This window comes from Polyodon spathula, chromosome 3 (genome assembly GCF_017654505.1).
Source record: "Polyodon spathula isolate WHYD16114869_AA chromosome 3, ASM1765450v1, whole genome shotgun sequence".
NCBI classification, from domain to species: Eukaryota; Metazoa; Chordata; class Actinopteri; order Acipenseriformes; family Polyodontidae; genus Polyodon; species Polyodon spathula.
Genome location: NC_054536.1, coordinates 950,023 through 963,649, shown reverse-complemented (window position 1 = coordinate 963,649; position 13,627 = coordinate 950,023). Strand labels below are relative to the sequence as shown.

The 13,627-nt window shown below is 42.2% G+C and overlaps 1 protein-coding gene across 1 annotated transcript in view; it reads right to left on the bottom strand.

Moving 5' to 3' along the window:
* The window catches only part of LOC121309896 (serine/threonine-protein kinase OSR1-like), an 80,882-nt gene that overhangs the window by 52,030 nt on the left and 15,225 nt on the right, over window positions 1-13,627 (bottom strand). The gene's annotated exons all lie outside the window — the stretch shown is intronic.

The window sequence follows — 13,627 nt, the reverse complement described above, 5'->3', positions numbered from 1 at the left end:
GTTTTGATAACCTGGAAAAACCTTGAGCCTGTGTCTTGTAAATATTCATATCTGGCTGTACTATATGATGAGCCAGACAGCTGGACAGGAATCAGTCAATGCATGAGCAATCAGACACCAGAGAGGGGAAAGGCACAGAATCAGTCAGTGCATGAGCAATCAGTCACCAAACAACGGAAAGGTACAGAATCAGTCAGTGCATGAGCAATCAGACACCAGAGAGGAAAGGCACAGAATCAGTCAGTGCATGAGCAATCAGTCACCAGAGAGGAAAGGCACAGAATCAGTCAGTGCATGAGCAATCAGTCACCAGAAAGGGGAAATGCACAGAATCAGTCAGTGCATGAGCAATCAGACACCAGAGAAGGGAAAGGCACAAAATCAGTCAGTGCATGAGCAATCAGTCACCAGAGAAGAAAGGCACAGAATCAGTCAGTGCATGAGCAATCAGTCACCAGAGAGGAAAGGCACAGAATCAGTCACTGCATGAGCAATCAGTCACCAGAGAGGGGAAATGCACAGAATCAGTCAGTGCATGAGCAATCGGACACCAGAGGGGAAAGGCACAGAATCAGTCAGTGCATGAGCAATCAGTCACCAGAGAGGGGAAATGCACAGAATCAGTCAGTGCATGAGCAATCAGACACCAGAGAGGAAAGGCACAGAATCAGTCAGTGCATGAGCAATCAGACACCAGAGAAGGGAAATGCACAGAATCAGTCAGTGCATGAGCAATCAGACACCAGAGAGGGGAAAGGAATTAAATGCTGCTTCGAAAAATGAACAAGTCAGATGATTTATACAAAACTATATAACAATAATAATTGTAATAATAATAATAACAACAACAACAACATTTCAATTCTTTGGGGTAACGGACAGCCTGAGAAACAGAAATGTCCAGCATTTAGATAAAGAACAGCCTATCAAGTACTGCCTGAAAAGGTCATGGAGAATATTTAAATTCATCCCTTGACTCTCAAAGCACATTAATTAAAAAATAAATACAAATGCAGAACATGTATTGCAGTGCCAGCTTCCAATCTCAGATCTCAAATCTTTCTTTACTGCAACTGAATTTAACTTTTAAAGACAAAGAACTGTCATAGCAAAAGTATCAGCACACCACTAACATGAACAATAACCTAACATGAACAATAATCCCAGTCGAAAGGGTGGAGAGCACACCACGAACGTGAACAATAATCCCTGGGGCTCATCAGTGTTCCAACATTTCCTTTATATCCTACAAAAAATATAATTAAGGAGTCTTTGTGCACTGCAATGACCAGAAGCACAACATTCCCAAACTCTCAGCAATAACACTGTACGACATGGTAACAGAACAGCCACAAGGACATATTTACTGTACCAGCACCAGACCACAATTACAAAACGCAACTGCAGCTATAGTATGGTTTGGTGATTGAATCTTTAGATTTACAGCAGTGTGCACATTTATTACACCCCTCAAGATTTCACATTTATATACCGACCTGCATGAAAACTTACATTTCCACTAATCAGTGATATTGAAACCACAGGCACTCGTGTGAAATTGATAGAGCACTTTGTGCTTTAATTATGCATCTTAAACAACTTCTGAAAAGGCTCCTGCATTTTATAATGAATGGCATGGTTCCTTTTCTCTTACTGTTTTAAATTAATTGCACATGTGGCCTGTTCAATTCATCATTTAAATTACACCATCCCTAATTTCCCTATTTTAACAAATGCAGCAGGTTTTCCTCAAGAACTTGTCTGTACTTTGCTCCATTCATTTTCCCTTTTATCCTGACAAGTGCCTCAGTCCCTGCCGATGAGAAACATCCCCATAACATGATACTGCCACCTCCATGCTTCACAGTAGGGATGGTGTTCTTTGGGTGCGCCAAACATAACGCTTTGCATTTAGGCCAAAAAGTTCCATTTTAGTTTCGTCAGACCACAAAACTTTTTGCCACATGGCTACAGAATTTCCCAAGTGTTTTTTTTGCATACTTCAAATGGGATTCAAGGTGGGCTTTCTTGAGTAATGGCTTCCTTCTTGCCACCCTACCATACAGGTCAGATTTGTGGAGTGCTTGGGATATCGTTGTTACATGTACACTTTGACCAGTCTTGGCCATAAAAGCCTGTAGCTCTTGCATAGTTGTCATTGGCCTCTTGGTAGCCTTCTTAGTTTCCTTCTTGCTCGGTCATCGAGTTTAGAGGGACGCTCTGATCTAGGCAGGGTCTTGGTGGTGGAATACACCTTCCACTTCTTAATAATCATCTTGACTGTGCTCCAAGGGATATTCAGGGCCTTTGATATTTTTATTATACCCATCCCCTGATTTGTGCCTTTCAACAACTTTGTCCCAGAGTTCTTTTGAAAGCACCTTGAGTCTTTGCTTTGAAATGCACTACCCAGCAGAGGGAACCTACAGGAACTGCTGAATTTATCCTGAAATCATGTGAATCACTAAAATTTAACACAGGGGAAGGCCACTTAACTTGGTGTGTGATTTTGAAGGCGATTGGTTACACCTGAGCTAATATAGGATTGCTATTACAAGGGGTGTGGACATTTATCCAACCAAGCTATTTCAGTTTTTATTTTTAATTCATTTTCTACAAATTTCTACAATATTTTTTTCACTTGGAAGTTGTGGGGTAGGATGTGTAGATAAATGAAAACTAAAATAATTTGAATGCATTTTAATTCCAGGCTATAAGGCAACAAAAGGTGGAAATTTTGAAAGGGGGTGTAGACTTTCTATAGGCACTATATATGTACTGTATGTCTAGAGTCCAGTCTGGAGAATGTTTATGTACTGTACTGTACATATAGAGTCCAGTCTACTGGATTCCAAGGTCGTTCAAGTAACCTATAGCAGGGGTTCTCAACCTTTCTGCTTCTGAGCCCCCTCACCCCCCAGCTAGAAAAAGTCCACGGCCCACCACATACACAGATACAGATACATTGCTGTGCAAAAGTCTTAGACATGTTGCATTTTTCTACTCTGATGCATTATAAGCATCAACAATTTACTCAAAGCCTCCACTAGTGTTTCCTACTATTATATCAACCTTGTCAGCTCGCATCACTCGATTTTCAAGGTGTGGTATCCGAAACCCAATCAACAAGTACAGAGAAACATCATCTGTAAATGACAAACCCAGGACTGGAAGACCCAAAAACCGTGTAACAAGGATGAGCAATACTTGAAGATAATATCTTTAAGGAACAGAAAGAACAACAAGACTAAAAGGCTAAGATATGCACAAGAACACAGAAATTGGACTGTGGAACAATGGTCAAAGGTGCTTTGGACTGTTGATGGATCGGCAACGACACCTGTGCCTTGTGCCAGTTCTGGCTCGGTACTTGTTTTCACTAATGTCACGGCTGAAAATCGGGTTTCGCATAAGTAGGTTGTATTGAACGAGACAAACACTTTCAGTGCAGAAGAAGCAGTGCTGTATTCATCGGAGCACTCACACCGAAATGCCTCCTGCGCATTTCACTGAACTTGGTTCAGAGCTGTCTGATGAAATGTCAATGAGTTCTTCTAACAGCTTTGATGGGACCGACGGTGGCAGTTTAGCTTCAATATTCTCACTAACGGGGTTTGCAGCCCACAGATGTGTAGCGGCTTGCTCCGTCCCGAGTTCAGGAACGTAAGTATTACATTTGTTGAGTAGACCAGATAGATGCGCTGCCAGTCTCGGTTTGACTACGTCAAAGTCAATGTTCAATGCACTGTGAACACTATGACTTCTGAAATGAAAGAGACCCATCGTTTGACAGTGTCATTTCACATTGGTATTTCTGCCAGTTCCCTGGCCGCCTGCTCTTCAAACATTTCCTTTCAATTTCAATGGCACATGTTTATCAACTCCTCTGCAATCATATGCGATTTTTTTGCTTTAGCAACTTTCTGTGTCACTATGTACAATGATACTAAAAGCTAGGCAGTTGCGGATTTCATTAAGGCTTTAGTACCAAGCAGTTCCTTAGCCTTTTGCTCAAAAAATGAACATCTTTATATATTTCAGGCTTGGTAATTAAACGGGTTCTGTAATTTGGATGGTTTCAAACATTCATTGGACAGTACTTGAGCACAACTTACACACTGCAGTTGAGGTATCGCTCCGCTTCCAGTATAAATAAAACTGAAATTCAAGTAGCTGTCTTCCTGTTTCATTAGTTTTGCAGGGTTAATAATAGTTTTATGTTTTTTACTCCAACACCACCTCCTCGCTGTTCTTCAGCCCTTATAGTTGAACTAGTTGAAGGAAGTTCTGTAGCATCATTCTGTGGGTTTTGTTGTTTTGATGCTGCTGGTTGAATGAAAAATGTATCCATATCTGGTATTTATTGTGTGTGTTTCCAATTATTTTTCCTGTGCTTTGTAATCTGTCGCGTGTTGCGTACCTCGAGAACACGTTCATTTCTGCTCATGCTCATCACATGCTGAAGCTAATAGGTTTCAGAGTGTCATAAGCATGCAGGGACAATAATGCATTCTCTGGCTTTTTTTTGGAGGACCCCTTGAAACCTCCTCAAGGCCCCCTAGGGGGCCGCAGACCCCTAGTTGAGAAGCCCTGACCTATAGAACACTGTTCCCCTGCACCCCACTTCTTCACAAGGACAGTTCTTTCCTATGCCGAAATACCTCATCAGACTCTTCACTGATTCCTTTAATATATACAAATCAAATATGTGCTACTGTAGCCAAGCAAAGTTATTTGGATTTGTATAGTCATGGTGAGACAGTGCTTAACGGAAAGAAAATACGTGGAAAGTTGAAAATGGAATGACTATCTGAGTGATAAAGCTAAAAAAAGCTAAAATATGCAGAACTTAAGCATCAGCAAAAGAAAGCAAACCTGAGGCAAGCAGCTTTCCCAGGTTTGATGCCAGGGCTGAAAGCCTGGTAAGTTCAGAACAGACGGGATGTATTTCACTGCATGGCATTACAGGGAGTGAAACCAATGGGGTGTTTGATAGAACTGCAAGCAGACAATGTTGCAAAATCAAAGTAAAACAAGATTATTAAAGAATAAACATTCTTTATGTGCACCATCCTGTAGGTTATTCTGTGATGAATTAAGGGTGCTTTACTGCATTGAGACGACAATGTACAACAAGAGTCTGTGTCGATAGCAATGGGATTCTACTGCACTGCCTACAGCTCTATCCAGCCCCTTTCAGATACATTACAATGGGGTTCAACTACTGCACTGTCTACAGCTCTATCCAGCCCCTTTCAGATACATTACAATGGGATTCTACTGCACTGCCTACAGCTCTATCCAGCCCCTTTCAGATACATTACAATGGGGTTCAACTACTGCACTGCCTACAGCTCTATCCAGCCCCTTTCAGATACATTACAATGGGATTCTACTGCACTGCCTACAGCTCTATCCAGCCCCTTTCAGATACATTACAATGGGATTCTACTGCACTGCCTACAGCCCTATCCAGCCCTTTCAGATACATTACAATGGGATTCAACTACTGCACTGCCTACAGCTCTATCCAGCCCCTTTCAGATACATTACAATGGGGTTCAACTACTGCACTGCCTACAGCTCTATCAAGCCCCTTTCAGATACATTACAATGGGATTCTACTGCACTGCCTACAGCTCTATCCAGCCCCTTTCAGATATATTACAATGGGATTCTACTGCACTGCCTACAGCTCTATCCAGCCCCTTTCAGATACATTACAATGGGATTCAACTACTGCACTGCCTACAGCTCTATCCAGCCCCTTTCAGATACATTACAATGGGATTCTACTGCACTGCCTACAGCTCTATCCAGCCCCTTTCAGATACATTACAATGCCAGTGTTCAACCAGTGACTAAGTAACTACACACAGCAAGAGGCTGAGACAGACAATAGGGTGGCTAGCTACAGATTTCTGGCAAGGGCGACTGCAATTCGCAAAAACTGAGCTAGTCCATTTCTTTTAAGAGGGTGGTACATTCCAGCCTGATACATTTCAACTGTTCTGCATGCGGTTCGCATTACCAGGATTAGCACATTAGCAAGCTCCAAAATTAAACGTTACAGCTGCACTAACCTTCTTTAGGAAGGCTGCCATCACAATAAAACTATTCCTGCAATGACTCGCGCCACCAATCCACATTGGCAGGGATACAGAATTATAGAAGTCAAGGTGCTCCCAAATCGTGGATCAGTTTACACTGAAGTACGATTCCTTGATCTCGGTCTGCATTCACCCATGGCTAATGTTCTGTGCAGTGCAATGGGTGCCTTTATCAGGGGCAGATCTTGTTTGCATTCAGGATGAGCTGTAAGGAAAGGCTCCTCGAATGAAACACTCATTGCCCAGACAACACTTCCTGGGGTTGGAACACCACCTGATTCGCGTGACAGTATCAGGTATTTGTTTAGTCTTCGCTATTTATTTTAGTGAACATTTTTGTACGGATAACGTTATCAGGTGGTGTTCCAGCAGTACAGTCAGTGTTTTATTACTCAGTCTCTCTGTACACATCCAGTTTGTCCATAAAGACTTGCTGGGGTCAGGTGTTTTACACCGGGCATTGGAGAATTTAATTCAGCAACCCCATCCCCCAGTGTGAGAGAGAAGAGCGATACAGCTGTATTTTAACAAGCCAACAAGTGAAAAAGCAGGTGAGAAAGAGCTACTAACTAGAGAGAACGTTGAGCAGGGTTTCAAATATTTTGAGATCATGTAGCCGGTAATCCAACACCCAACCCTATTATTTACATTAAGAGTTATAGTGCGACTAACAAGCAAATGAAGCCCTGATAACAGAATCCAGCACATTTTTTCAAGAAGTGATCAGTCTTTAACAAAAACAATGTTCACAGTTACTGTACAGCTTTAAACAGAACTGTACAGAAAAAAGAATATTATTATTGAAGAGACCGCTTCTGTACAGCGAGCCAACAAAACACACTGTACACACACTGATTTAGGGTTTTCCTTATTGCTTCTCCAAAAACTTTTTCACTCTTGATTGTATTGCCATGGGGAAAACAAAATACTGTAGTCTCTCACATATAATATATATATATATATATATATATATATATATATATATATATATATATATATATGAGAAATAATGTGTGGTTACCATGGCATCATAAGCCTATAAATAACTCCACTGTTTGTTTTCAAACACACTTTCCCTTGACACAGGTATGTACGCTAAACACACCGAAACGCTGGGAATATATATTATACTGATGACTACTTGGAGTAAAGTTCAGAATCGGACTTGACTTTATTCTGAAATCAGTGGAAAGCCACGGCACCCATATCTTGACAGGCTTCATTTCGTTTTATTGGAATGGAATGTTTTATTAAAGACAGATGAGGTGAGGTAGTGAAACAAACATGTCAGTCTGGTGTTCATAAAAGAAGGCTTTTCAACCCTGACTGCATGGCCACTCTGCTGAGCAGAGTCAAATCACAAGGCTCTCAATGTGAGGAGAACGGCCATTGACAAACTCACTTCACTCTGCTCACAAGGAAGATTGAAATCCTGCAGATTCCATGTTGCAGACTATGGCTCTTCTGCTGTGTTACTGATTACTGCTGCAAGAGGCCAGTGCTCTTGGCTGATTGGGCACGGTATTAATTGCATGTGAATGGTGATTGCTACAACTTATGGGTGTTTAAAGTAACCCAAACTACTTGCTGCAACTCATATGGATCTATCCGGGTTACAGAAATTAACAAATACATAATATCTTGAAGAAAAAAAAAAACACCTCAGGAATGATCAGTATCATTCTCAGTGCCCTATGCATGCAGTTGTGTAGCTTACTCATTACATGGATTTGTTACCTTAACCTTTTCTCCCACACACTCTCAACAAAACAGGTAGGAAGAGGTGAAGGGGAAGCTAGTGGACTGTTACTAGCCTCTCACTTAGCTTTCCGACAGTACTTTAAACTCCTGAGTCCTTTGTGTGAAAAGGGCCCGAGGCAAATTACCTTTGCAGCCACACTGGAAAGTAGTCACAATTACTCATTACTGACACGTCAAGCAATTAAACAGCCCTGCACAGTAGCTCAGTGTAAGAGTCCTGGAGATGTAACTGTGGGAAGCTGTCAAAGGGGTCAGAATACCTGAGGGGCAGTGCTTGCCTAGGCCAGGATGGAATTTCCACACAGCTTGTGAAAGAAACACCCGCACAAGGAGTCTGAACAGTCTGTCGAGTGTTGGAGGGCAGAGTCAGCGCAGGGGGCACACTGACTGCCTTCTCCAGGCACAGATAATACATGACAAGCGCTTTGCATTCCTCTTTTTAAAGGTCATGCTTTTCAATTCATTAAATGATGCTTCCGATTAGGACTCCAACCAAGTCAGTCATCCAGGGTTTGATGACAGGCTACTGGATACACCAGGCTGCCAACGAACTCCTTGTGACTTTCACTTATTAAAACTGTACTGTCTTTTTAAATCGCAGGAGGACAGGATTTACAATCCCAATGGAAATCATCATGTTTTTGAACACCTTTAAAAGAGTTTATTTTTATTTGAAATACTACAATAGCTGATTATTAGTTTCCATGCTTCCAATGAAGTGGTCTCGAGTAAACGCTCTTGAATATCTGCTCAGTACAGTAACTGCAAAGCACTGCGCAATCAGGGAATGCTTACAGCCATGCATGCTTTACTAGCATTTCACACACAGACCCTTTGAAATCAAGATGCAAGGACGGCCCGGCTTTAACAGACAGCTCTCCCCTGCCCGAAGCATTAAGAACGAAAGCACAGCTGTTTGACAGGCATCACACCCACAAGTGGGCCGGTCGCTTACCTCTTTCTCTTCTGCGCCACGACTGGGGTGCCACCAGGTATTAATAATTAACAGATCCAGTTCTTTTCCAGTCTGATGGATCTGTCATTTCAACGGGACTCGTGTTCTAGCATGGAAAACAGACAAACCCTTGTTTTTTTGGGGTTTTTTTGCAGAACAATGCCGGGGGTTAATGTAACATATGTGATTTTGCATTCAAATTGTGGCAGGTCTCCCGGGCTCTATTCAGGACGGTGTAGCGAGATGAGGAAACAATGGGGGGTTTCAAGGGTACTGTTTAGCTTGCATTTGCATATCTTTTTAACTGGGCCGAGGCTGACGATACAGTGTAAATGAAACGCTGTGCTACCGCAATGTCTTTCTGTACAACCATCTGGAATGCAGATTCGCTCACAGCCTCTGATCCTGTAGATGTGCTAGACAGAGAGAAAAGCTACTGAGATCTAACTCTACTCACAGCTGTCATTCCTGTTATCAGGGTCAAGTCCTGCTTTTCAATTCATTTTTAAAGTCAATTCCTAATTCCAAATCTCATAATCCCATGAATTGCTGTGATTATTCAGCTGATTTAATTTGAAGCCAATTTAACTAGCTAACAAACAGTGAGTTCAATGTAAGTAATTGACTGTCACTCTGAGAAGCTCGCGTCAAACAGGCACAGACAACAGCAACAGGAAGTTGGGATTGTTGCTCGGACAGCAGAATAAAACAATGAATATATCTGACAGAACGGCGAGAGAAACAGAGGCAAAGGACTCTAAAATAAACTGTGATATTTGTGCTATGTGAAAAGACATTTAAACGTGTGTGATTTAAGTGGAATGAGGGGGACACAAGCCTAGCTGCCACGAAACAGGAGAGTGACGTGACTTACTGAACTGAGCTCTTATTGGTCGGAGTGTTTCACCACCTGCATGGGTTCAGTTCACAGTGCAAGCCATTATTATTCCAGACATGATTTCATAGCAACATAAGAAACAATAAAGAATCAAACAGAACCACAAATACTGCAGATGCATTGTTAGTGCATCTATGCATAGATATATGTATCTAGGTATAAAAGGGGGATGTGGTGAGGTGATCTGTTCCTTTGTAAATGGTTAGAACAAACCTAAAAGGAGACTGGTGAAAACGTGAATGTTTTGTTTGTTTGTACTGTCGTGTCTAAAAACTGTTTGTTTATTGTGATTAGACGGTTAACACGATCCGGAGCTCTCGCTAAAGGCCAGCACCAAACCAGACATCACTGCACTTGTATCACGGAGGACTGTATTGCACCACGAGCACCAATTCACTCGCTAACACACTCGTACATGTGCTTCGCGCTTCGTGTGGGTGTATAAAGAACAGGACTAATATTTCAGGACAAACCCGGGGAATATAAATAAAGTAATACACGGCACTGTATTACTTAGCACTTATTGTTTACTGTTTGTTCTGCCGTCAGGCACTGGAATTACAAATCATTAAACATCATTGCACCTGGATTAGAATTGCCTGTCTGTTTACTGATCACCATCACCTGCACCTGCACACTGTTAGCCACTTTTCCACAGCATTGTATACAGTGTGCTCTGCTTTACCACCAACCCACTTTGCATGCTTGCATTTACAGATATCTGCAACGATCTGGGGTGAAAGTGGGTGTCTGTGTTCCATCCCTGAGGTGTTGTGAGAAGTGAGTTGTTTTAATTGGTTACAGAAGCACATTTTAGCACATTGGGTGTGAAAAGTTCTACTGTACCAAAAAGTGAAGATTGTATTGCTCCTGATGTGAACGGGGCACACAGTTCCCAAGCAGCTAACTCTACATATCTCTTTATTTTTTGGTAAAAGAAAAATGTTGACAGTTATTAGAGATATGTTCAATGCAATTCAAAATAAAATAAAAACATTTCTGTTTCTAACCATTAAAATAAAACCATCTCGCTGCAACAGTTTTTATTTTATTAAAACTGCAGTACACACAGGGGCCACGTATATTGCTCAAGCCCCCTACTTTAACTCTGAAAAAATAAAGCATGTACATTCATCCAGCACTGTGCTCCCCACATCCTTGATGGCATCTCCTAGTATACAAACACAGTGCAGTAGCAAAGTCAGTTCAGACCACGCTTTCTTTTTTTTTTGCTTGCTGCAGATCTAGCATTACTGGAAGAACTGGTTATAGATATAGCTCTACATTGCCCAACAAGCCAGAACTCTCAAAAACTTTGTCCAATTTCATCAAAAAACTAATTAAAGCAAAAAACATACATCTCCACCATTATTATTATTATTATTATTATTATTTAGCAGGCGCCTTATCCAAGGCAACTTACAGAGACTGGGGTGTGTGAACCATGCATCCGCTGCAGAGTCACTTACAACAACATCTCACCCGAAACACAGAGCACAAGGAGGGTCAGTGACTTGCTCAGGGTCACACAGTGAGTGAGCCGGGATTTGAACCCGGGACCTCCTGGTTACAAGAACTTTCCTTTAACCACTGGACCACAGCCATCCCCCCTCCTCCAGAGGGTATTAAACAGCTTATCTATCGACTAAAGGAACGTTGGCCTCGCCAGGGATATAAGAATGTCACTCTAAAGGGAATCATCCAAAGCAGCTACTGTACTTTGAAGCAAAATAAGCATTAACAGCTGAGGCAGAGAAGGCAAAGGTTACAACAAGTTCACAGCCTCATTAGCTGTCCTTTTTCTGGAGGGTCCCTGTACTGCACATATCATTTGTGAGGGCAAACAGTGCCACAAAATGCTTGTCGGGTCACAAAAAAAGCAAGTGGTTGCACAGATTTGGAAGATATCCTAACTCCCTGTGCTCATCTGTAACCACTAAGCCATCCTTTCTTCTCCAGACCTTCAGCTGCTGCTGCTTTTTGCAGCCTTTGTTCTCTCGCCAAATTCTGCAATGGTCTGCTTCCAAGCTTAAATGAAATCAACTAAGATCCAAATCAAGCGTTTCAGTTTGAATGGCTGCAAGCTGAAGAGTGAAGCTGACATAACAAGAAGAATGTACATTGTCTCCCCTTGAAACACGCTGGACCGCCTGAACCAACCCCCTGCACTGCCGTCACTGGGCAGGAGCACACACACGTCAAACCAGATGCCACAATACAGCTTTCCCTGCAATCGAAACGGGACAGCACCCTGTGGGCTGCACCTGCGGAGGGTTTCACGTACAGAGAAAATGACAAGTTGTGTGCTAAAGTGACCTTTTTGCAGAAAGTAAACTGCTTCTAGCTTGACTGTGTTTATGCTTTTGTACTTATCTTTTCGTTCTTTTGTGTTCTCAAAATATGCCTAAACTGTTCTTGGGTGTATCGGCCTCTCAGCACTGGGTAACTGTGGCTCTTCCAGCTGCTAAACTGCCACTGTTGGCTCTATGCACAGACTTGTGGGTTCAGTTTTTCTGCAAAACTAACAGTGTACAACATTGTAAATACTTGCACTGCATTAATTAATCTTTCCATGTTTTCCAAAACTGAGGTTACAGGGGGGAGAGTGTAACAGGCAGTGCTGTGTGATACACTGTCATTGTGGATTCTGTTTGATAGAGGTGTAACAGGCAGTGCTGTGTGATACACTGTCATTGTGGATTCTGTTTGATAGAGGCGTAACAGGCAGTGCTGTGTGATACTCTGTCATTGTGGATTCTGTTTGATAGAGGTGTAACAGGCAGTGCTGTGTGCAGTGCTGTGTGATACACTGTCACTGTGGATTCTGTTTGATAGAGGTGTAACAGGCAGTGCTGTGTGATACTCTGTCATTGTGGATTCTGTTTGATAGAGGTGTAACAGGCAGTGCTGTGTGATACACTGTCATTGTGGATTCTGTTTGATAGAGGTGTAACAGGCAGTGCTGTGTGATACTCTGTCATTGTGGATTCTGTTTGATAGAGGTGTAGCAGGCAGGCACTGTCATTGTGGATTCTGTTTGTGTGAACACAGTGCTGTGTGATACACTGTCATTGTGGATTCTGTTTGATAGAGGTGTAACAGGCAGTGCTGTGTGATACTCTGTCATTGTGGATTCTGTTTGATAGAGGTGTAACAGGCAGTGCTGTGTGATACTCTGTCATTGTGGATTCTGTTTGATAGAGGTGTAACAGGCAGTGCTGTGTGATACACTGTCATTGTGGATTCTGTTTGATAGAGGTGTAACAGGCAGTGCTGTGTGATACACTGTCATTGTGGATTCTGTTTGATAGAGGTGTAACAGGCAGTGCTGTGTGATACACTGTCATTGTGGATTCTGTTTGATAGAGGTGTAACAGGCAGTGCTGTGTGATACACTGTCATTGTGGATTCTGTTTGATAGAGGTGTAACAGGCAGTGCTGTGTGATACACTGTCATTGTGGATTCTGTTTGATAGAGGTGTAACAGGCAGTGCTGTGTGATACACTGTCATTGTGGATTCTGTTTGATAGAGGTGTAACAGGCAGTGCTGTGTGATACACTGTCATTGTGGATTCTGTTTGATAGAGGTGTAACAGGCAGTGCTGTGTGATACACTGTCATTGTGGATTCTGTTTGATAGAGGTGTAACAGGCAGTGCTGTGTGATACACTGTCATTGTGGATTCTGTTTGATAGAGGTGTAACAGGCAGTGCTGTGTGATACTCTGTCATTGTGGATTCTGTTTGATAGAGGTGTAACAGGCAGTGCTGTGTGATACACTGTCATTGTGGATTCTGTTTGATAGAGGTGTAACAGGCAGTGCTGTGTGATACACTGTCATTGTGGATTCTGTTTGATAGAGGTGTAACAGGCAGTGCTGTGTGATACACTGTCATTGTGGA